At 46.9% G+C, this 24,798-nt stretch overlaps 1 long non-coding RNA gene across 1 annotated transcript; it reads right to left on the minus strand.

The window, feature by feature from the left end:
- Window positions 1–11,658: 11,658 nt before the first annotated feature.
- On the minus strand, window positions 11,659–15,667 carry LOC122497500. Its single transcript, XR_006301132.1, has 2 exons — window positions 13,534–15,667; window positions 11,659–12,297 (listed from the first exon to the last, which is right to left on the minus strand). It is a non-coding gene; the product is annotated as an uncharacterized LOC122497500 (long non-coding RNA).
- Between the last annotated feature and the right edge of the window lie 9,131 nt (window positions 15,668–24,798).

Raw genomic sequence — 24,798 nt, forward strand, 5'->3', positions numbered from 1 at the left:
GCTCGTGTTCTCTCTCTCTCTCTCTCTCTCTCTCTCAAAATAAATAAACATTTAAAAAATCTTATAGCCAGACTTTCTACCTTTATGTTATACCTCTCTTGGAAGAACATTGAGAATTGTATTTACTGTTATTATTTTAAAGTGTTATCAGATTACTCTGTACAATTCATGGCATAGTAAAAAAAAAACCAGTAAAAAAGAGAATATTAATTCCCAAAAGAATTAATTCCAGCTCTACCAATTATGGGTTATATGACTTTGCAAATACAAGTTATACCATTTCCGAGGCTGGTCCTTGGCTGCACAGTTACCTTTAGGGAGACTAAGTGGCTGTATGAGTGACTGAAAGAGTGAGTCCCCGATCGACACACATGCGTTCTCCCCTCACTCCTTCTCGTGGAAACACCTCTGTTGATGTCACTCCTCTGTTTACAAATGTTCCCTGTTGGACGTCACCCATGGGCTGTGCAGTCATCGGTCCTCCGGGTGTGCTGGTTTCCTCTACGGCCCTTTCCATCCGCTGCCCCCCCAGGCACCCAGCCCCATGGCACTGCAATCCCAATGGGCTCCGCCCTTTAGCTGCCTTTACCAAAACCATTTTGCCCACTAATTCCCCAACCCCCAAAACCCAAATCTTTTCTTCATGGCACAACTCAACAGGTGTCTTCTCATGCTGCCTTTGCGAGTTCCCTGCCACCCACCTCTTAAAAAGACTACTCGAATATAACTTCTCTACTGAACAGCGCAGTGCATGTAATGAGCCTCACTGTTTGCATCTTATGTTAATTTAAACATACATCTTGAGGGGCGCCTGGATGGCTCAGTCGGTTAAGCATCCAGCTTTGGCTCAGGTCATGATCTCACGGTTTGTGGGTTAAGGCCCCACGTCAGGCTCTGTGCTGACAGCTCAGAGCCTGGAGCCTGCTTTGGAGTCTGTGTCTCCCTCTCTCTCTGCCCTTTCTGACATATATATATATTTTTTTCTTTAAGATATATATATATATATATATATATATGTATACATATATATATATATCTTGACTTTCAGATACAAAGAAATTGGAAACGGATATCTCAGTCCTATTCAGTTCCAAATCAGGCCTGTATACAGCAGGTACTCCAAGAATGTTGCCGAACGAGAAATGTATACAACGGACACTCAAAGAATGTTGCCGAATGAGCAATGTATACACCAGGTACTCAACGAATGTTGCCGAATGAGAAAGGCATACAGCACGCACTCAAAAAATGTTGCTGAGTGAGAAATGCACAAGACAGAGGGAGGCCGAAAGCGTTTTATTTTGTCGCAGTTTCCACTTACTTGCCTACCTGGTCAGAAGGCAGTTTCGTCGTGAAGGTCACCTGGAAGCAAATGGAGTTTAGCTCAGAGCAATCCTTGCCCACCGGAGTCCCTCCCCAAGCTTCCCCTGGGCTCAGAACCCTCTGTAGGCAATTGCCCATCAGCGCGTGTGTGGGAGGCTGGCGCTCACCGGGGACCACGAGCCTTCCTCCCCTGGGCGGGTCGAGCGGGGCGCTGAACTGTGTAAAGAAACATCTACACCCCTTTGATGATGGTGATGATGAGAGAAAGTTTCACCAAGGTATTTCAGACCGTCTGGGTTATTGCTTTGAAAAACTGCGTGTGTTGGCTCTGATCTTTTCTACTTTATGTCATTTGCTTTTATTATTTTATTCACACTTTATACATTGGAGATCGGATCGGAGCAATAATAAGAAAATCTCTTTATTTGGACCTGGAGGCAATATTCTGAATATATATTCTTCTCTAGTAGACCCTAACCATATAGGCTTTTCCTAGACCTGCTTTTATTAGATTTCTTGGAAGCAAGCAGAAAAGATTTGCTGAATTACATCTCTAACTCATGATCAGACAGAGGGCAGTCACGGGTGCTTTCAAATGATGCACGCATACTGAGAGCTTGCTTTGTGTCTTTCCTGAGACGGCTACATGCATATATTCGGTGTGTTCAACTGATCTCTGAAACGACAGTTCGTTTTATTCAAACAGGAAGCCTTTGAGTATGTTAGCGGCTTGTTTTTACCTCTAAAATAATAGTAACAAATATTAACAGTGCCTGAGCATACGCAGATTTCACTCTCGTGCCTGAAAGCGTCGGTCTCATGGGGCGATGCGGCAAGGGAGGGTCCCGCCACGTGATCTCCCCAGACTTCACAAAGGTTCAGAAGTGTTGAGCGTCTTCTCCCAAATTACGGCTACTTGGAGACGTATTACCAGTAGGCAGCGATTTTGTGAATCTCAACCCCTAGTTCTTTCCTTGGCACAGTCCAAAACGAAGCCACTTTTAGAATCAGGAAAACTACAGGCTGTCTTATGCCCTATTGTCCCAAGCCCCTCTCCAAGAATCGGGTCCAACAGTAAGAGATGGACTTCTGTTTCCGGGGAGTTAATTATATGTAGGAGAGCCCTTTGTCTTTTCAAACGCAGTCTATTTATAATGTAGTATTACACGATTACCGGTGTTCTTTAGTACGAAGTTCCATTGTAAGAGGCTTTGGTCATTCTTTAATACCAATGTATCGGAAGCCCAAACTTCTCAGAGTCTCTTTAATAAGGGACCCCAGACTTCCCCGGGTCGGCTGAGCCGTCTCCAGCCTCGCCCTGGCACCCTGGCTCTCTCCAGCACACGTCAGCCAGACCGCAGCCACACCTGGCTTCCTGTAGTCACCACACCTTTACATCTTTGCGACTCATCCAGGCCTGAAGCCTCAGATAGGAGGACCGAAGCTGGCATACGTTGGGGTGTGTCAACCCCTGCTTCTAATTCCTGGGATCCCTCTACTGGCCAGGAGGGAAGGGGAAGGCACAGGAAGGAGAAAGGCCAGTGGTATTAGGGTGGTTTCAGAAGCTGCCATCAACGTTTCTCTTTGAGCTCAGTTGCCAAAATACGCTCGATCGGCCGCACTGAGGGGCCAGAGGGGCTGGGAAATGGCTTTATCCCCAGGGTCGACGGGCCTTTCTGTTTCTACAGAAAACTGGAAAACACATACGGGAATTTGCAAACCATCTCTTCACTCAACCCTGGGGAGAATGACGATGTGTAGGGACACATCCTCATTCAGGCTTAAGATTGAGGATTCTGCCAGCAACATAAAGAAGACTGGAGGACATATGGCCACGGGAAGGAGACACTATGCCAACTGGGAGAGACGTGAAAGAGACAGAAGACATAGGGCTTGGTGACCAACTAGGGACACACGTTGAGAAGCAGCGACGTGTAGGAAGACACCCAGGCTTCTGCTCTGGTGATTCATCTTCTTGCTTTTACGTCTTAATAAGTATTCTTTTGGAAAATGGCAGCAGGCGGCAATGGTGCTTAAGGAGAGTTATTGTGGTTTCACCCGTCAGTTCACCCCCGGCTCCTTGTTGAAGACGGTACCGCCACCGCCATGGCTCCAGTGTCTGCCATCGTGTCCTGTTAAAAACGCCACCTGGCATCGCTTACGTCTCCCCACAACTCACCGGTGCACTCGAACGATGCTTGTCGGACCCCCATTTTGCGACACACACAGTAAGAGTTTCGGACGGAGCGGTGCTCACAAAATGCCCAGCGCCCAGCTTCCTCTAGCGTCACGTCGCGGTCAGCAGTGGAACGGTCTCAGGTACCGGCTTCCGTCCACTCTGTCACCTCCCAAAACTGTCCCCATCTCACTCCTGGGCCAGGGCTGGATCTGACTCTCCAGGTGCTACGATGGCTTGTCAACGTATGACGTCGCTTGTATGACGGCACCTGAGGCCAGCGCGGGCACGGTTCCGATGGGTTTCACCCATTTCCGCTGCTTTGCTTCAGAGCAGCGTGAACCCCCTAATAGTGGGGAGTGCAGCAGGACCAATGTCAAAGCCTAAATGAGGACCACACTGATGGGTCATCCCTGATAGCAGCAGTAGGACTTAAAATGGGAACATCGGGGGGGGGGGGGAGTAAAACTCAGGATGCGGAGTCAGAGGCTGGTTATGGGGCTCTTTTCCCTCCCTGCTTTCTGTGCTCCTCCTCTTTCCAGGCACCCACTTACAGAGTCTTCTTCTGGAAGGCTCTTCACACATAATGGCAGCATTGTGTGTTTATTCAGGAGGCTACACCTCAGTAAGGTTCTTAGGTTGGAAATTCTGGCAAGGAATAGGTAAGCTAATCTATATTAAAGTGGCAGTGTCCACAAACATCATAGCTTGGTACTCATCCTAAGACAGCAGCGTGGTAGCCAAAGGAACGAATCTGTAATGATGGATTTCCCAGTGTCCCAAGGAGAGCAATTTCTCATAACAACACAACCTAGTCATTTTGAACTGCTACTCCTTATTCTCATCTTTGCATGTTTCTGGTCCCTTTATTTTCAACTCCAAATGGTTCACGGATCCAAATGTAAAATTTTCAATCATAAAACTTTTAGAAGAAAACATTAGAGAAAATCTCCACAGGGCGCCTGGGTGGCTTGGTGGGGTAAGCGTCTGACTCTTGATTGCAGATCAGGTCCTGATCTTGAGGTCACCATAGTGAGCCCTGAGTCAGGCTCTGCACTGACAGCAGGGAGCCGGCTTGGGCTTCTCTCTCTCTGCCCAACCCCCCTCAAAATAAATAAATGAGCATTAAAAGAAAAGAAAGAAAGTCTTCAAAGTCTTCAGGTAGGCAAAGATTTTATAAAAATCCCAGAAGAGAGCACAGACAGCAATCTCTATATCATCAGCAAGAAACGTTTTTCTAGATGTGTCTCCTGAGGAAAAGGGAAGCAAAAGCAAAATAAACTCCTAGGACTACATCAAAATAAAAATTTCTGCACAGCAAAGGAAACAATCAATCAACAAGACTAAAAGGCAACCTACTGAATGGGAGAAGATATCTGCAAATAACATATCTGATACAGGGTTAGCACCCAAAATATATAAAGAACTGATACAACTCAACAGCCAAAGAAACAAATAATTAATTTAAAAATGGCCAGAAGACATCAACAGCCATTTTCCAAAAAAAAGACTTACAGATGGCCAATAGACACATGAAAAGATGATCGACATCACTTATCACCAGGGAAATGCAAATCAAAACAACGGTAAGATATCCCCCTCACATCTGTCAGAACGGCTAAAATTAAAAACACAAGAAACAACAGGTGTTGGTGAGGATGTGGAGAAACGGGAACCCTTGTGCGCTGTTGGTGGGAATGCAAACTGGTGCAGCCACTGTGGAAACCAGTGTGGAGGTTCCTCAAAAAATTAAAAATAGAACTACCCTTTGATCTAGGAATCGTACCACTGGGTGTTTACCCAAAAAGTACAAGAGCACTAATTCAAAGGGAAACATGCACCCTTATGTTCATAGCAGCATTATTTACAATAGGCAAGATACAGAAGCAACCCGAATGTCCACTGATAGAGGAATGGATAAAGAAGATGTGGTATATATAGTGGAATATTCCTCAGCCATAAGAAAGAGTGAAATCTTGCCATTTGTAACAGCATGGATTGAGCTAGAGAGTACAATGCTAAGGAAAACAAATCAGTCAAAGAAAGACAAATACCATAGGATTTCACTACCATGTGGAATTTAAGAAACAAGATGAATGAACAAAGGAAAAAAAGAAAGAGAGAGACAAACCAAGAAACAGACGCTTAACTAAGGAGAACACACGGGTGGTTACCAGAGGGGAGCTGGGTGGGGGAAGGGGGAAATAGGTGATGGGAATTCGAATTCATGGGAATTAGCATGAAGACAAAAAATAAAAGAAAATGACAGAAGAAAAAAAGGTAGGCAAAGATTTTATAGACAAGAAACAAACACACTAACCATAAAAGACAAGGTGTTGGCCTTTGTCTAAACTCATCAGGGGCGCCTGGGTGGCGCAGTCGGTTAAGCGTCCGACTTCAGCCAGGTCATGATCTCGCAGTCCATGAGTTTGAGCCCCGCGTCAGGCTCTGGGCTGATGGCTTAGAGCCTGGAGCCTGTTTCCGATTCTGTGTCTCCCTCTCTCTCTGCCCCTCCCCCGTTCATGCTCTGTCTCTCTCTGTCCCAAAAATAAATAAACGTCGAAAAAAAACTCATCAAATTATGCATATATAAAACTGTGTATTTTGCTGTAGGCAAATTAGATCTTGGACAAAATTTCTGGAAAAGAGGAAACTAATACAACTACTGTTGCGTAGGGACTCACAAAGTTCTCCGTATTGTTGTAAAGGTTGACGATGATTCATGTTTCTTAGAAATCTCTTAAGGAGAAACTCAAAAAATTTTATCGTTAGGTCACTCCTCACTGGAGCCCCACTGAGTCCTGTCCCAGCCCCCGGACCTGCCCTTTATCGCATGACTGCTCCCATACCTGGCTTCCCCAATAGCTGCCATCTTACGCACGGTTCATTTCTGTATCCCACGCATCTGGTACCAGGACCGATCACAGTCAGTGCTCAATATACGTTGAATAGATTGGTTATTAAGAAAAAGTATGCAAATAATCGAATCGTATAATCCGTATGACGATGAACTGACCTAGGCGACCAGTCTCCATCCTCCACTGGATGGATGATTACGGCTTAGAGAAGATACCATTTACATAAAAGGGGTAGAAAGGGAGGAAAGAGGAGAGAATATGAGCTTCAGTTAAAAAGAATTAGTTATTGAGACTTTGGTTTCCATATATTCGGGACCAGCATACGTGCTCAGCAGTGTAGGGCTTTGAAGACTGGGGTAGGGTGTAGAAACAGTGGCATTTCTTCCTATTGAAATCTGTGCATCTCTGGTTATATGTGATCATCAAAAACCAAGAGACAGGGACCCCCGTGTGGCTCAGCCAGCTCATCGTCTGACTCTTGACTTCCACTCAGGTCATGATCTCGCAGTTCTCGAGTTCGAGCCCCACGTCAGATTCGGCGCTGACGTTGTGGAGCCTACTTGGGATTCTCTCTTTCTCCTTCTCTCTCTCTGCTCCTCCCTTGCTTGTTCTCTATATCTCTGTCAAAATAAATAAAAATAAACTTAAAAAAATTAAAATTAAAAATAAAAAACCAAGGGGGCTGGGATGGCTCAGTTGGTTAAGCATCCGATTTTGGCTCAGGTCATGACCTCACTGCTCCTGGGTTCGAGCTCCCCCGTGTCAGGCTCTGTGCTAACAGCTCGGAGCCTGGAGCCCGCTTCAAATTCTGTGTCTCTCTCCCTCTCTCTCCCCTCCCCCACTCATACTCTGTCCCTCTCTGTCTCTTTCAAGAATAAATAAACATTAAAAAAAAACAGGAGACTAACAGAACACAGGGATTATTTCCCTTTGCCACATGGCTTGAAACCCCAGAGCTTTGTGATCTCCGCCCGCCAATAAGACAGGAACACTTACTGAAGGCCTGCTGTGTGGGGAGCACATGATTAGCTGCTGGAAATTGATTCATTTACATATTTATCACAAATTGAGAGTACCATGCCCTTTTCTGTTAGTAAGACAAATTATTTAATTCATGGCCCCGCAGACTACTGCTTCAAGCCCTGAATATGGGAAGTCAATTTGTATTTATTAAATAAATACTCTGGGTGGGAACAGCAATGAGAAGGAACAAGAAAATGTTCTGCTGAGATGACCTATCAGGTGAATTTCCATGAAACAGCTGGTGCAAATATAACACACGTCGTGGGATTTCTGAGCTGTTGGGCACACATCCATGCTTTCTCTCTTTAAAGAATGACAAAGGTTGGGGTGCTCGGGTGGTTCAGTAGGTTAAGCCTCCAACTCTTGGTTTCAGCTCAGGTCATGATCTCACGGTTTGTGAGTTCAAGCCCCATGTCAGGCTCCACACTGAGAGTCTTGGGATTCTCTCTCTCTCTCTCTCTCTCTCTCTCTCTCTCCCTCTCTTTCTCTGCCACTTCCCTGCTCTCTGTCTCTCTGTCTCTCTCTCAAAATAAATAAATGGATAGATAGATAGATAGATAGATAGATAGATAAACATTTAAAAAATAAGAGAAAAAAGAATGACAAAGTCTACCATGGGCAGTGGGTCATCCAACTGATCCAACTCACACATCCAACTCACACAAGAAATTGTGTGAACATTTGTTGTACTACTGTGTACCAGGTATGCAGGATAACTTGTGTACAGTTGGTTAATTGCATATTCAAGCTAAAAATTCAGATTGTCTTATGAGATGAACAGCCTGTCTTTACAGGAAATAAAACTGAGAGGCAGAGAGGTTTGAACACGTAATGTACCATTCTTCAGCCAGGAAGGAACAGCACAAGGATTTGAATGTGGGGCCGTTTTCCATTCGGTGATGATTCTCAGTTCACTGACTAAACAGTCATGGGGTTGAAAACTAGGGCCTCACATCTGGGGAGGCTGGAGGAGACTTTTGTTTTTCATTAGCAAGGGAAGAAACTGTAATAATGGCTGGTTTTGAACAGTGTTGGAAATGGGACCCAGGGAGGATTTGGGTGGGAAGGAGAGGAGGTCTAGGGCTCCAGACTGAAAATCGTGTTGGATGTTTTAAGCATTAGGAGACTGGAAATTCTTAAGCCAGAAAAATGATGCACTGACCCAGGCGAAGCGATCAGACTTAGTTGAGTCAGCACGACAGATTGGTCCTGTATATAACTGAGAGGAAATAAAACTATTTAAGCCATCAGCTAAGTGTTTCCCCCATAAGTTACAGGAGTCTAATTGGAAAAGATCACTGGTGTCATTGGTTTATGGTTCCTCCTATAGTTTCCTGATAACAGGAGTTTCCACTTTCTCTTTTCCTGGAACGAGGGATTTAATCTTTGATGGGAAAGATCCAGCGGACCTTTGACTTCCCATTTAAATAGCCCCCGACTGGCGACCTCTCATTGTTGGTGGAGGCAGAGCTGCCTTCACAATGGGGCATTTGAGTCCCTCTCAATGGGGAATTGAGCTTTCTCAGGTCGGGAGAGGATGAGTCAGATTGCACAGTGCTTAGCAGGCTGAGCACAGCATCACGGCCCAGCTGTCATCCCTCAAGAAGACTGGGGTTAGGTGCCAATATGTACCCGGAGAGCGAGTTCTCCATTAGCCAGATGGAACTTCAAGCTGTTGCCAGAACTTGCCGTCTTAAACCGACGCTGTGAAATGATACTCTGCTAGACAGAGAAATATGGATCATCAGCACAACCCTGGAGAGTTGAACAGACCAAGTTGATACCGATGTGACTCCGTTCTCCAGGGAATGGTGAACGTCCACGGGGTGGCCTGTGAGGCCACGGCTAGCCGTCGTCGTCACGTGCCTGGCCCCCTAGGTCCTAAGGGGCGAGCTGGAGTCCCAGCCCTAAGACCCTGGACGGCAGCCAGGTGGAAGCTGCACATCTGGGACCTGGTGTGAGAGGCACGTTGACAGCAGTAGGGGACAGACGCAGCTTCCATGGAGGAAATGGAGGGGTGCGTGCTGGCAGACAGGAGGGCAGAGGGGTGGGGTCAGAGCGCAGGGAGGGAACAGCACATTTCTGAGGAGCGCTCCTCGAGGGCCAGTGGAGTGGGGCTCACGGAGGGGAGGGGCTCCTGCCTTCTCAGAGCGCAGGGACCCTGGGGCTGCAGGGATGCTTCGTCCTCCCGCGGGGCCGGGAGGCAGAACCTCAGGTCCCCCTGACTCCCCCCTACGCACATGGTGCTGATGGGGCCTGAAGTGCCCCTCCAATGACAAATGCATCTTATGGTGATGGAGGCTGAGCTGTACGGCCCTTCTTGTTAAACCAGACCTCCCTCTCCTTCGTGTGCTGTGTCTCCTTCACACACACACACACACACACACACACGTGCGCACACACACACGCACACACATAGCTACATATTTTTATGAATCATTTAAAAATAAATTACAGATAAGATGTCCTCTACCCCTAATCCTGCAGTGTGAGTTTTCAACAACAAAGAAACATTTCTCAGAAATACGGCACAGGAAATTCAGGCCCCGCTTCTGTTGTGTCATCAACAGACCTGGCTCAGGTTTTAGCAACTGGAGAAACTAGGCGAGGTCCTTTGTAGAATGTGTCTTTTTAAAAAAAATTAAGTTTATTTATTTATTTTGAGGGAGAGAGAGAGAGAGAGAGCTCAAGCAGGGGAGGGGCAGAGAGAGAGAGACAGAGAGAGAGAATGCCAAGCAGGCTCCTCACTGTCAGTGCAGGGCCCGACATGGGGCTCGATCACGGGAGCTGTGAGATCAGGACCCGAGCTGAAACCAAGAGTCAGAAGCTTAACTGACGGAGCCATCCAGGCGCCCCTGTAGAACGGGGCTTAATCTGCGTTTGTGGAATGTTTTCTTGCGATCACTCTGAGTCTTCCTATTTGGGCAGGAGCACAGCTGTTGTGATGGGGACCTCTTCCGGGCGCAGACCGTCAGAGGCACGTGCTGGCAATCGTTCCCCTTAGTCTGGACTTCTCTGGACCGTGAGCCTCAGACCCATGGCCCAGCCACCAGCCGGAGAGCCATCCTTCAGAGAGCATTCTTGAAACCCCATTGGAAGTAGGCTTCCTCTCCCCACTGCACAGATGTTATCTATGATGGTAACATATTTCATCGTTTTTTAACCCTCATCACCATCTGAAATTCTCCATTTGTTGCTCATGTGTTGGGGTCATGGCGTCTGGCTGCTGCATCCAGAGTGCCCGGCAAAGGGCATCGTTCCCAGCAGGTGCTCTACACCTCAGCCCAGAACGAACCCCGGGACCACCCAGCCCAGGTGACCATGCACCCAGACCGTGTTCCCCTTCCTTCCTGCACCCCAAACCCTCTCAACACAGGTGTATCCTCGTTCTGAGACCATGCCATGAAATTTCACAGCCCCCCACCCTCCCGAGTTTGACCTGATTTGGCTGCCTGGGGCGATGATTTGTCATTTAACTGCGTGGCAAAGCCCCACTCAACTTTTCAAGCGACAGTGCAAATGTCACTTCCTCTGCGAAGTCATCCCTACCTCCACAAGAGAGAATCAATTTTCCTCATCTGTGATCCCAGAACAATTTATTCGTAATTGTGGACTTGTGTGGCACATAGCCCACTAACAGCTAGGTGCCTTCGGAGCTCCTGAACTCCAAGGCTGTGTGATATCGCCAACCCCAGGCAAAACACAGGAGATGGTCATTTTTTCTTTCTTTTTTTTTTTTTTGTTTTTGTTGTTGTTTTCGAATGACAGCTTCCACCCAGAAAATCAGCACGAAGCCCATCCAGGTTTTGTGTGTTGTCACGGCAGCCACACCCATTACCTGCTTTCCTCATTTGATAGAACAAAAGGTCCGCCATCCCCCCGCCTTGCTCTGCGCTCCCAATAACGGCTCTCCTGTTTGGGCACGAAACAGGAAATTCTGAATTTCTCACTCTGAGGCTTCAAATTCCAAAAATGGCCCCTAAGCAACACTCATGTTTGAGTGTTATTTATTTTGAGCTAATGCACTAATGGGCTCAATAGCATATTTATTTGGCTTTTGGCAGGGGACTGACTGCCTTGACCTCAAAGCAGAAGCACCAGGGAACATTCTGGAGGAAAGATGAGCTGTCTTAAAAATAATAAAGATGGAGAAACCTCAAGGAACACCATGGATTCAGCCTCTGGATAGACTCAGGAATATACCTATGCTCACGGTAGGTCACCCCATCTCTTCCAAAGATCAAAGCCCAATGAGAAGAAATCAGAGAGGATACAGAGGAGGTTACAAATGAGAGTAAGTATTTATTGAGCACTTTTGTTCCTCTGTGAGTTGGCCTGAGATCCTCTCTGTCGATAGTGGAGAGGTAGTTCTAGGGTAAGCTCCGTGCACGCTGGTGGCTTGGGTGGCCTTTCCTGAATGCTGGTCTACAGACACTGCCACACGAGCCATGGCAAGGGTCATAGGCATGACCGAGAACAGGGTGTGCTTGTTGAATGACTCCATATAGAGATAAGATATAATTGACTCCAGTATGTGCAGAAAACCCCCAGATGTGCTCTTAACTTAAAGCAACCAGACTCTCCAAGGACACACGTTTGTTCTGTGGGCCCTTTTCATAACATGGTTTTTATGTAGGAGCCCCTCCCATGTAGACGTGCTTTTGAAACATATTTCCTTCTCATGCCTTATCATCGGGGTCTAATTTTACTAGTCCCCTTTCCCTACAAAATGGGTGAGGGAATTAAGAGGTCACAGACTTCCACCAACAAAATAGGGAAGACATGGGATGTGAGGTACAACGGAGGAAATATGGTCACTCATATAGTAATCATTTGGTACGATGACAGGTGGTCACTAGACTTATCACTGGGGTCATCTCATGATGTATGGAAATATCAAATCTCTATGACGTACACCTGGAAGGAATAGGATATTGTACGTCAATTACACGTCAATCAAGACCAACAAACAAATACAGACACTATTCATTTGAATCAAAAAAACCCCTCAGCTACTACACGGCTGCCCGCGCACCATTCTGGATCTGCCCCCCCTCTCCTTCTGCAGAACTCTTTTCTAGAAGAGCCCACCTTCTGAACTGAAACCCACTGCATACATCCACCACCCTGTCTGATAGGCCACCACCTGGAGTCAATTGCTGGCTTTGAAACAGAAATGCAAAGTGTAAAAGAATGAATTGAAAACTGGCTCGTGGGAGAATGGTTGCCCATGGAAAAGTACCGGGTGCCATTTTTAATTGCGTAGAAAATTGTGTGGGCTGACAGATGCACACGAGGGAAAGGTAACATCAGGTGGCAGCTCCAGAAAGGTTAGTTTGGGAGCTAAGCAGAGGTGGTAGTCGTGTATGCGTACACATCAAGCTTCGCAATATCAAGAAACACTGAAGGCTCCTACTGAGTCATTGGGAAACATGGCAGAGATTGATTCCAGGAATTTTATATCCATCTGTGATGGCCCTTCCATTGAACGTATTCCTGTAGAATTAAGAAGAGGCTAGAAACTAAGTTAGGACCGTGTGCACGGCTATATGGGACTAGCGTGCGCCCTCAGCTCAGACGTCACATCAACACAATGCATGCGCAAAAGCTGTCACCAGCCGGACCCCAAGACTTGACCTTTACAGCTCACCTGCTTGTAGCCACCGGCATTTGTTCTACATTTTTCCCTCAGCTCTTCTTTCCAGCTCGCCTCCTTACTCAGGCAAGGACCCTAACATCCCATGACAGAGATGGAAACTATCCCTCAAGCAATAACAGCTCGAGGTTCCCACAGGGACAGACCGGCCAGACCAGTTTGGGCATCCCGCCCACCCCCCCACACACTCACGCCTGCGCAGATGGACCACGGAGAGACGGGCCGGTCCCTTTACTTCATTGTGATTCTAAGTCTCCACCCCGGGAACAGGAGCCTCGTGTATATAACATACAGCGTATGCATAGGCGGGTCTCCTTAAGGCGCCTGTGTGATCTCAAGCAGCCATCACCTGCGGTGGTGAGGCCTCCCTACCTAGGTGTTCCTCCTGACCCCTAATAAAAGGAGCCCAGCCCCCCTTGCCCGGGGAGTCAGGGCTTTGGAAGTCATTCCCCCTGATCTCATTTGCTGCACATACTTTCCTTTGTGCGACAACTCACCTGGTGTGTTTTTGCCACTGACCTCGGAGAGAACTCACGTTGGCTCAGTTACACAGCCGGAACCTCACGGAGAAGGGTGATCATCCCCTCCTCTGGGAGAGGGGGGCACAAGAGGGGCACAGGCATCTTGGACCCCAAACAGGTCCACGTCCAGAACTGCAAGACAATATTCACAATGGCAACACGATCCCCCTTATGGAGAACATTCATGATAATAAGATAATACAAAAACTTCATTTTTTAAATTAAAAATTCCCTTGTTTCTCTATGCATTATTTATTTCTTTGCATCCTGAGCTGATTATTTATTCCGTTTATAATTTCCACGCTGTCTCTGTCACTCACTGTCTTCCTATCTCCTTCCCCCTGTCTTGGGGTGGAGAAGTGTCTACACTAATAAAAGCCCATGTGTAAGAATCTTTCAGAAATATGCTGATTTCTCCAGCTCTCATGGCATGCGTGGCACTTCTCATTTTGTGTAAGATCAAGATTTTTTTTAACAAAACATTTGTTTTACATTGGCATTGTTGGTATTTGCTTGAGGTCGTATGTGAAAATAAGGGCCCTGTTTCTCTTTAGAGAAGTCAGGATTTATCTTCTGCATAATGGAGCGCCCTGACCCATCTGGAGGTGTCTCCTTTCCCCCAAGTGTTTTATATTCAAAACAACTGAAGATTGAAAATGTCCTGCAGTATGGCACTGTGAACTTTCCAGACCTTTCTTGGTGAGATGATTACAAACCTCCCGTGGACACCTAAATGTAATGTGAGGTTTGGAATCGATCCAGACCGGGGAAAACATAGCAATGAAGGACATTTCTGAGACAACAGATAACTTTGATCATGGATTTTGAATTAGCTGGTGGTTTTGCATTGTTGTTAAATATCCTGAGTTGGATAATTATACAGGGATTATGTAGGAGAATATTCTTGTTCTTAGGATAAACAGAATGAAATATTTAGGGGTAACGAGACATGTCATGTTCAGCTTCTTACCAAATGTGTCTGGAAGGATAAAAGATAATGAAAAATAAGGAGAAAAATAAAACTCAGTAAATACACACACACACACACACACACACACACAGAAAGAAGGTAAGAACAGTGTGCAAAAGGTGAATAATTGTTGGGTCTGTAAAGGTTGTGCAATGTTTGCAGTGCTCTTACAGCCCTTCTGTAAATTGAACTGATATTTAAGTAAAATCCGCAATTTGCAAAAAAAAAAAAAAAAAAAATCATTCGAGAAGAAAGTCCTCACTTACTGACTGTGTTGATCATTAACACTTTTCCTTGTTTGCCTAGATACGCGCTTTAAAAAAAAACTGTATTTATAAATTAAATAAAATGTTACTAAAACTCCAGGGAGTTGTGGCTCTCCTGGTTTTTTTGTTTTCCTCCCTCAAAGGTTGCATCGGAAAATAATACCCCCCCCCCCTTCTGAAACAGCCCTGCTTTGCAGGAATCTCAATAAAAATATTTAGAAAATAGAGGGAAAATAGCACAATATTTTGCCGAAGGGTATTCTTCGGGTTTGGTCTTTGGCCTTCGCCCCTCTCTCCCTCTGTTGGCCTGAAAACTCATGCCTTTTGGTGTCCGGGTGATGCGGAATCGCAGAGGACAAAAGCAGGGTCTCTGAGCCTCTCGGGTCTGGACTCTGGAGGCCTTTCTCCGTTTGAAATGTTCCAGAGACCCACTCACCATCAGCGAAAACCACGCCGGTGCTGGCGGGAAACGCGGCACTGGAGGTGTGCTATCTGTGAAATGGCAAACCTTGGGGTTCAGAAATGCAGAACCGGCCTGAGTGTTTCCACTGGCTGCGGGTGTGCAGAGGAGGGGTGAGGCCCTGTGGGAGGAACAGCGAGCCACCGGACTGCAATTGTGTCTCCTGGAATCAGAGGGCCTCTCCTTGCTGACCTGCCAGCCGGCTCCCTGGAATCCTCCCCCCCCGCCCCCCCCCAGTGTGTCGCTGAATAGATGGCAGGGGACCCCTCAGCCCTCGGGCCGGCTTAGCTTCAGGCTGGACATGAATTGATTGCGCGGATGTACCCTGTTTGCTTCCGCAAAATAAGTCAGCAGCCTTGCGGGATGGGCCGCATGGTAACACCCCCTTTTGCGGGCCTGCCCGTCTCTTCCTGTCTGTTGCTGCTGGCTTTACCGCTCCCCCTCTCCCCCCCCCCCCCCCAGTCCTAAATAAGTTCTTACAAGCAGCAGAGACTGCAGGGAGAGCCATTCACGACCCTGGGGGGAGGAGCGAGCGCTTGAACACGGGGATCTAGTGTTTTCTTCCCTTTTCTTCCCCTCCTCTCCTCCCCCCTCCCCGCCCTTTTAAAGAAACCCACCTTCCCTGCTCAAATTCCAAATCGTTTCAAAGTGCAGCAAAGGCTTCTCCTCCCTGCGTGCCCTTCTCCTTTCAAAGGGAGACCATCTGAACAGAAAGCGCAAGTTTATTCAGGTGGCATGAATCAAACAAGCCCCCAAGTGACACAAAGCCGGGCTGCAGACAGCAGCCCCTGTGTGTCTCTCATTGCCTCCGTCCTAAGAAGCATAACAAAACCCCAGAAAAACAGGCGGCCAGTAATCTCCTCGCCTTCGCCAGAAGCAGGGTGATGGCAAAGCTGCCCTCTCATTATCGTCTCGGTCTCAAGGTTAGAATTAGACCCTTAGGGTAAGGAGCTGTCAATTAGAGATAACTCCGGCCAATGCCGGCTGAAAGCTGGAGTTATCTCCTAGCAACCCGCGCATTCAGGGTGCCCGTCCGTCCTAAGCGCTGCCGGCTGCTCAAGAGTCATCTCGAAGACAGTGAAATAACCTTTGCAGTCAGAGCAGACGGGTCGACAATTCTCCTCCCTCCGTCCTCCGTGGAGTCCGGGTGACATTTGGCTGGAAGTGGGTTTGAGTCTGGAAAGAGGGAAGGTTTCCTTGTGGTCCAGCGGCAGATGTTGCAAAGGGAGGATTTAAGAGGGGGAGCTGGCCCGACCGTCAGGAAATCTGAATGCAATCTGGAGGCTAGATACCCTCGGCTTCCAGATAGGAGTCTGTCATGTTTATGTATAAGCGGACGGATTCTTCCCTCGCGTTGCCTGTTTTATGCTTAGGAGGAATTTGCCAGCACTGCAGTGGCTATGGTTACTGCGGGGACTCAGCCTTCCCTTTATCTAGCATGGCAGGGCATATAGAAAGCCGACAAGCATAAATCCTATTAAGAAAAGCACATGGTTATGCACCATTGATGTAGGGAACATCACAGAATTTACTGCTAGAATATCTGCTCGGTGCCAAAAAAAAAAAAAAATCACATACATTCCTCAGCGTTGTCTCTTCATTAGATTTGGGGATCGTGTTGTTGATTTTTCTAATCTCAAGCAGAGTGAGGATGACAGAATGCTGGGTGATGACCAGGGGGTGGGGAAAAGCCAGCCTTTGATTCTCCATTGGTATCTACGATAACAAAGGGATACCCCAGAAATGTTGTAAAAATAGCAGAGGCAGAATACCCAGGCTGCTGCGGGGTATAAATTAGGCATTGCTCTTGGAATTAAAGATTTGGCTTCACAAAGCTCTTTTGTAGGAAACAGCCTCCTGGGTTCCTGGAGCGGACCCCAAGCACTGGCCTTTTGGTCGGAAAGCTCCTCAGGGCCCACCCGTCGGTCACTTCTGGGGGTCACAACTGCTGTTGTGAAATAGGTCTCACTCCTGGTGCCATCTTCGCCGAGGCCCAGGGCCACGCCCACATGCGCCCTGCAATTTATCATCCAACTCATTGTCTTATTTTGTTTTTAATTTTTTGGGGGGGGGGGACTTCAGTCATTCTCCAGTATTTGGGGGACAACGATCAGATAGCCGAGGAACAAACAAAACCCACGCCAAGGAGGCTGACCGATGGGTGTCGGGTGGGAGAACAAAACGCATTCTGGAGAAAGTCAATCTTAGAGCACAAGGGCGCAAATCGTTGTCACGTTGGCGGCTATGGGTTTATGCAAGGAGAGATCGGTTCTTTATTAGGCAGCACGATAAATAAAAATGTTCCTTATATTCCTTCTCCAACCTGAACTGTTTTGCCGTGGATTTATCTTGACCCTTGTAGCCTGCAGATGAATCACTCATTAAGCTCAAATGCACGTGTCGTTGTGTTACCTCTTGTCGACACCACAGTACCCGGGAAAGATTTGGACGGGGCGGGGGGTGGGGGGAGACGCTTGAGGAACTTTGAACAAATCTTTTGTGTGTGTGTATCTGTGAATGGGACTTACATACATGTCTGCTTTGGCCGACTCTAAAAATCAAGACGATGGCTTAAAAAAAAGACCTAGCCAATATATCAAACACAGCATGGAATACCCAACGCCTTAAAATCAAGTTATGTGTGATTTGCAGAAATGGACCCTTCCTCACGAGTGGGGAACGTGGATGCAGATTTAGAAATCGCTTCACGAGGCGGACGGACGCACCTTGGCTATTTTTCCCCATGGTGATTCTACATCACAAATATTCAAATCTAAGCTGTTGTAAGTAAACACAGGCTTGGAGCATTTTTACAAATACTGCCGTTGTTGATGTTTTTAAATCTCGAGTTCTCTCTAGCATGGAGAATATCCCTGCATTTGTAACATGCTACTTGGCACTGGCTTGAATACAGTGAAAGAAAAAAAAAATTGACTCAAAAAAAAAACCAACAGCAATCAAAATTTACTTTGTTAAACAGCAGACCAGTAATCTCCCAGGACTGTGTGTCGGGCTGTCACTGCTGGTTCCCTAGGAGATGGTTGAAGTTAACCTCTTCACTGCTGTATGAATTGCATAAATTCTCCGAGCATCATCACCAGGCCCCTCAGGCCCGCCTACGGCTCATTAATCTGTGGCCAAGAGCCTCAATTTCAAAGGGTTTTCGGTGTGTAAAGAGGGTCAAAGATCAGGCTATATCTAGATGCAAATTTGATTCCTTCCGGGCTTTTGGGGTACCTCGCCTTACTAAGTTTCTATTATTTGATGTTGCAGATACAAGAACGCATCATTAATTAATGCTGGCCAGGATTTGATAGCTCTTTAGTAAGTACACAGACTTCTCGAAGAAACTGATGTCTCCTGACTTCCGCGACATATAAGACCAGACTGTATTTCCAGAATGAGGTTTAAGGGCTACCATATTTCATTTATGTGCATATGTGTATTTAAAAAACAAAATGCCGCTTTGAAAACAATGTGAATTGCTTTCTGATTCTTTACACAGGCACTATTTGATAGACATCTGATATAGATGCCATATGTGTATATATAATGATTTTAAAACAGTATTTCTTAATGTGCTCAGCCATAATTTTCGATAGATGTCCATCCAGGGTTAGCTGTTGGGGAAACGTAATGGCACGGCAAGAGACCGAATCCTTCCTTGGCTCTGTGTTTGCAAAAGGACCCTGAATAAGTCATCCCCTCGAGAGCCCCAGTTTCTGCCTCTGAAGAAAGGGAGGTTCAAATGAAGTGAAATATTTGCAAGGGAACGATGGCGTTTAAACTCTTAAGCAGATGCGAGGCATCTCTATAATTTCTATTTCTATTTCTGTTTCTATACTTTCATGTCAGTTTTGCAAGACATTAAAAAAATATACCTCAGTATCATTCAGAATCGTTAATCTTCAAAAGCATAAAAAGCAGCATCTACAGGCGTATCTTTTATTACCCCTACGTTGCCCACCCGCAACCGGAAAAACATCCCTTACTGACCACGCTTAACTGAAATAAATTTTCTAAGTGTACAGATGTTCGTGTCTCGTACGTAGTTTGATTTTCCTTGTCCAGGGAAGGTACCTAAGGTCGACCGATTTTCCTTACCACGATAGGATGTCCCTAATCTGAAAAGCTACTGCTGTGGCTAGAATCAGCCGTCGGAGACTGAAAGGCTCTGATGAATCCGGGAAATATAACAAAAGAAGATGTTTATCCCAAGAAAGCATCTACGACTAGACTCATACCTCTAACCTAGGGACTTCATCCTAAATGCATTTGGACTAAATTTTGGTCTCACTTTCGGATTCCTAATTTTCAAAAGAGCATGCTGCTCTGGAAATTTCTCTACTTGTCAAAGCCCATGCAGCCATGGAAAAATACAGTTGGAAGAATCAGGCCAGGTAAAAGAGAGTGTTCTGTATTGAGAAGCGCACAAAGACTCCATTATCAAGGCCTTCGTTGATTTTTATTCTTTTGCGGGTGTCTATTGGAAAAAGCCACCGCTTGAAATATGCGTGTGTGTGTGTGCATGAATATGCACACGCGCACGTGTACGTGCACACACACATAGCAAGAGCCAACAGATTAACAGCAAACTAAGAGTAACAAAGCTTTCTTAAAAGTTGCACTCGGTTATCCAAATCCGATTTTGCCATATTTTCATAGTCCACAGAGCAGCATGTTTTAATTTATCTTTTCACCATGCCATCACACAATAAGCTCTACCTGGGCAGGCGGAGAGTGGGTACCGTATTTATGCGCTAAGGCGTCGCCCCATCGTGTGATAGTGAGAAGGACACAGAAGGGCAACTGGACGACCCTTTCGCTCCTACAATACCTAATCTGATGAACTAAAGTCGTTAGAGAAAAGCCTCGCTGGTCATATATCACCCACGCTTTGAACTTAGCCATGCATTAGCTATTTCCGAGATTTATTCATGAAAACAATCCTGGGTCTGAATTTAGAATGGGTGAGGGGCTGCCGAGTGACCCCAGGAGCCTGCGGGACCCTGTGGCCCACTGCTAGGCAACAGCCCATCCCCAGCGCCTGCAACAGACAGACCACAAAAGGAATGACCTCATCTACAAATCAGCTATTTGATATGCAGATCGGACCGCGGGCCTCTTCAGTAACACAGCACTTCGCAGGCAGCAGGTGCAGGGAAGAAGTGAGTGCCTTGTCATCATTTCAAAAGCTGGGCTGCCTTCCTCTCTCCCTCTGGCCCTTAACAATTTCTGAAGCTCGATTATCTTCATTTTTTATTTAGACGGTCCATTTACGCAATCAGGGTTCCTCCTCCGCTCTCGGTTCAGAGGCCGAACCTTAAGCCCAGACACGAGGCCGGATTTAGAAGCCACACGAGCTATTGAGGGAGGATAACATCATCCCACCTCTTCTGAATACGTAGTAGAAAGACACAAAAACACCGGCGAGTCTGGCCACAGAGCCGTTCTGTCCGCCGTCCAGTACCTTGCGTGGCCGATGACATGCATCTCGAACATAATGATGGCTGCCTACGGCAGAAATGGAGGTGGCTTCTCCATGTGTGCTGGAAGCAACAACGTAAGTTAAGAGTGATATGAAAATATTCACCTCGATCCTTTAGCAACAGCTTTCTTTTGTGGTCGCAATGGCATTCAGCGCAGCGGCTGTGGAGGCCTCCGGTCAGAATGACGGCTTGCTGGGTCATAGGATGAAGGTGTTTTTTTAGCCAAGAAGGAAAACAAACAAACAAACAAACAAACAAACAATTCATTACACCCCACCCCCACTCCCCAGCCTTCACACCAGCGGTGAGGTCTTGTGTGTGCTTCATACGGCTATAAAGTGCAATGTAATATAATTTATATTGTCTGTGGTTGCAGGTTATATCCTGAAAGTCATAAACTATTACGGTTTTATGGCTCTGCTGCAGCTATTAACTAAATGAAAGAGTTATTCATTTGAAATCTGGAATCTGTACAATGCCCGGGCTTAAGTTCATCAAGATCCACGGGTGTAAAATATATAAAAATACGAGAGAGAAAGGATTACACACAGTGGGGGTGGGGGAAGGGGGGGTATCATCTTGTTGAATTTCTGCTCTGCATTTATGTTCACATGTCTGGAGGGTCTCATGTTCTAGTCTTGGACTTGAATCCCAACAGCTGGTTTGGATTGGGTTGTGTCTATGTTTTATGTGTATCAAATACGAAGATTGTGTGCATATTCCCCCACACACAGGACACGTGTGTGTGTGTGTGTGTGTGCACTTGCACGTGACTGTGTGTGTGTTTAGGTACAGATACAGAGGAACACGGGGGTGCTGAGTAAAATGAACATTTGGCTTTGGCGTAAAAACGTGCCCTGTTTTGCCACAAATCAACTCTTTTCTTTTCAATTGCTTACATACGTATCTCTTTTCAGGGCCTGTGAGTTCACTTTTTAACATTAGCCCTGAAGAAGTCACCAACACGTGCTGCTCCTGCTGACTGGGGGTTGGGACACACAGGCAGCCCCTGCCAGGCACACTGCTGGTCCGAGATCTTTTAATCTCCTCCTTAGCATTGGAGGGATCCCTGCATATGAAGAATCATAGATTGCTGCCGCTGAAAAGCACAGTGTGGGGTCTTACCTTAGCAAACACGCAAACAAAAAGGTGGAGGCTTGGAAGGAGTGATGAATGAAGATTAAAATCCTGGGGATACGCCTTTTGTCCATCAACCCAAGAAATAGAGAAAGGATTGCTGGGGCCCCCACTCAAATTGAGGGCATGCAAGAGTCTTGTTTCAGAGGCTGATTATCACCCTTTGTCACCAGCTGAAGCCTCCTGCCCACGCCTCCACCTGGAAGCCCCAGTGTGGCTAGATGTGGAGGCCTCTAAGAAAGGAATTAAGCTTTAATAGGGTTCTCATCATAGTAGACGGTATTTCAAATGCCACAAAGCCACTTAAAAACAATACTAATAATAAATATCTGTGGCTAAGCACTATGTTTACATTGCCTTCGGAGGCATGTTTTTGGGGTCCCGGTAGTATGAAAGGAGGGTAGGGTCTTGGATCTCAAAGAGGTGCCCTATGGCATGAATTAAAGAAAAATAACTAAGCATAGCTGGGGAAGAAAGGAGCCGAGTAACACTGAGCGGACAACAGGCACTCTGCTGGCGTCTTATTTAACCTCCCTCACGGTAACTCTCAGAAAGAAGCATGCATCCCCCCGCTACCCAGGTGAAGAAAGTTGAGGGTCAACTTATCCGAAGTCATCGAAGAGATTGGCAGATTCACACCCACGATGCCCTGCTCCAGGGCTCCCCTAATTGTCTGCTCCAGGCTCCAGGTGTGCAGGTGAGAAACGAGGTCTCCCGACTTGACTCTTCAGCTCCCCTTGGCCCCACTTAGATGACGAGGAGGCGGCAGAACATTCTGCATGAGAAGAAAATGAGCGAACGTAGATTGAGGTCGGAAAAAACACCGACCATGTGGAGGGTATCGGCCAAATTAATTTGGAATCCTGTAAGTTTGAACCATGAAAAAGAACGCAGAGAGCAGTTAGCCACAGATTGCGAAGGACCCAACTGAGGACAGAGTTTATTCTTCTGTTGCTGGTGAGTCATTAGGATCTCTGCAAAATACAGCTACTTGGAAAGAGCACATTTAGAACTCGCACTAGTGGGGGGGCACCTGGGTGGCTCAGTCGGTTAAGCGTCCGACTTCGGCTCGGGTCAGGATCTCGTGGTCTGTGAGATCAAGCCCTGCATCGGGTTCTGTGCTGATGGCTCAGAGCCTGGAGCCTGCCTGGGATTCTGTGTCTCCCTCTCTCTCCCTGCCCCTCCCCCATTCATGCTCTGTCTCTCTCAAAAATAAATATTTTTTTTAAATAAATAAATAAATAAAGAACTTGCACTATGGGGGCACTTGGGTGGCTCAGTAGGTTAAGCACCCGACTTTGGGTCTGGTCATGATCTCACGGCTCGTGAGTTCAGGCCCTGCATCGGCTCACAGCTATCAGCACAGAGCCCACTTTGGATCCTCTGTCCCCCTCTCTTTTTGCCTCTCCCCTGCTTGTCCTCTCTCTCCCTCTCTCTCTCTCTCTCTCTTTCTCTCTCTTTCATACTTTCTCAAAATAAATAAATAAAACCTTAAAAAAAAAGAACTTGCACTATTAACAAAACTTTGCCTTTTTCCAGGAGACAGGCCCCAAGCAGAGATGGGAGAGTGTGTCAAATATTGTCTCACTTGTCTTTACTTTTGGTGTGTTTCTGGTTTGATTCGATCCAGAGTGAGGTACCACCTCGCACCCCATGTGTCTCTCTCCTCCGTTGCGTTGCGCTTCTCTGAAAGCCCCATGAAAACGTAAGGTGGCCATTTGTTCAGGGGTGATCGTAGCTCCTCAAGGCAGAGGCCATGACTCTTCTCTGTAAACTGCAGACCTACCATGTTGCGCACCTGTCACACAGCAGGTGCTCGGTAGGGACCTGTTCATCAGGGATTTTTAAGGGAACCGGAGCAGGAGCAGGGACAAATGTCCTCCGGTGCTGGAAGGGTGTGTTCAAATCGGAAATCTCAGGTCGGTGCCCTGGGGAAAGAGATTGGTGGTGCGGAAATGAAGGACCAGTGCTCTCCGCAGAGTGAGATTCGTGTTCACCGGGGACAACAGACGGCCAAAGAGTGGCTGAAAGTCAGTTCTGATCCGGATGCCCGTGCCCGTTTCACACAAAAAGATATATACATGCTTCACCTGAAGCAGGTCCTTGAGCCCAGGACCAAAGCGTTTGGGAGGATTATATTTATTCGAACGGTATCATTGTTCTGGTTAAGACAAGTAAAAGGAGGGTCACCTGGGTGGCTCAGTCGTTTGACTTCGGCTCAGGTCATGATCTCTCAGTTTGTGGGTTCGAGCCCCGCGTCGGGCTCTGTGCTGACGGCTCAGAGCCTGGAGCCTGCTTCAGATTCCGTGTCCCCCCCTCTCTCTGCCTCTCCCCTGCTCATGCTCTGTCTCTCTCTGTCTCAGAAATAAATAAAAACATTAATTTTTTTTTAATTTAAAAAAAATTAAAAATTAAAAACTAAAAAAAACAACAAGTGGAAGGAATGTAAGCTCCCGTGTGCAGGCACAACAGAGGAGGTAAAAAGAAAACCGGACGCCGCGGACTGCACGAGAAGGTGTGGCCGCGATTCCTCATCCCAGAGCGTCTCCACCGCCTTCTTGCAGAACGGGACAAGGCAGGCTGTTTGCACACACGTACGCTGTGTTCCACGTTCCATGTTCACTCATCCCTGCTGGACTACTGGTGACATTCAGGCCCAAACTAACGCAGGGGTGCCTCCCGGGTGCCAGCAGGCAGGAAGTGTGCGGATTGGCCAACCAGGGCGCAGCGACGGGTCTCAACTTCAAAGTTAAACCAGCCAGCCGCACAGGGAAGTGTCTTATCGCTGGGTCTTGCCAAAATATCTACATGTTCACCGCAAGCACTACTGATCCACATGCTACATTTCTCTTCTCTCGTGTATCCAGGACAACGAGAGAAATCTTTCTATACTTTTGCGAAGCTGAAATTATTTATTCA

Source organism: Prionailurus bengalensis, chromosome A3 (genome assembly GCF_016509475.1).
Source record: "Prionailurus bengalensis isolate Pbe53 chromosome A3, Fcat_Pben_1.1_paternal_pri, whole genome shotgun sequence".
NCBI lineage: Eukaryota > Metazoa > Chordata > Mammalia > Carnivora > Felidae > Prionailurus > Prionailurus bengalensis.